The sequence below is a fragment of the Mastomys coucha genome, unplaced genomic scaffold (genome assembly GCF_008632895.1).
Source record: "Mastomys coucha isolate ucsf_1 unplaced genomic scaffold, UCSF_Mcou_1 pScaffold5, whole genome shotgun sequence".
Taxonomy (NCBI): domain Eukaryota; kingdom Metazoa; phylum Chordata; class Mammalia; order Rodentia; family Muridae; genus Mastomys; species Mastomys coucha.
The window spans coordinates 116050871-116051493 of NW_022196911.1; the positions used below are offsets into that span (position 1 = coordinate 116050871).

Here is a 623-nt window from a genome sequence, read left to right on the forward strand (position 1 = left end):
ACCCTGGTATACAGACGGGACTGGAACTACGAGCATCTCTTCATGGACATCAAGAACAAAATGGCACAGGTGCTTTTGATAGTCCTTGTCTCTTGCCAGAAGGCTCTATCCACTAAAGATAGCGCCAGCTGCATCACATCTACTGTGAACACTAGAGTCTCATTGTCTTTATAAGAACCTGAGACTCTGGGCTGGAGAGGTGGCTCGGTGGGTAAGAGCATTGGCTGCTCTTCCAGAAGTCCTGAGTTCAGTTCCCAGCAACCACATGGTGGCTCACAACCATCTGTAATGGGATCTGACGCCCCATTACATTAGGTGTATGTATTCATAGACACAAAATAAATCTTTTTTTAAAAAAAAGAAAAGAGCCCTGAGACACCTGTGAGTCCAGTGCTTTCCTCAAAGGAAAGCAGGACAGCAGATCACCAATTTTTTTAGCTGAGTCTAAACACACTGACATCCTGTGGGGCTGGTGTGTGTGCTGAGGCTAAACAGCCAAAGAGCATAATGTGTCCTTGCTCTTCCCAGCAATCCTGAGAGGAAGCTGGATGGCCGCAGCTTCTCATAGTGTTGTTTCAAGGTTCTATGAGTTTATGTTTAGTTCTGTGGAGTCTGGAGTGCTG

At 46.2% G+C, this 623-nt stretch overlaps 1 protein-coding gene across 1 annotated transcript in view; it reads left to right on the top strand.

Moving 5' to 3' along the window:
- The window catches only part of Rnf213 (ring finger protein 213), a 110078-nt gene that overhangs the window by 104294 nt on the left and 5161 nt on the right, over positions 1 to 623 (top strand).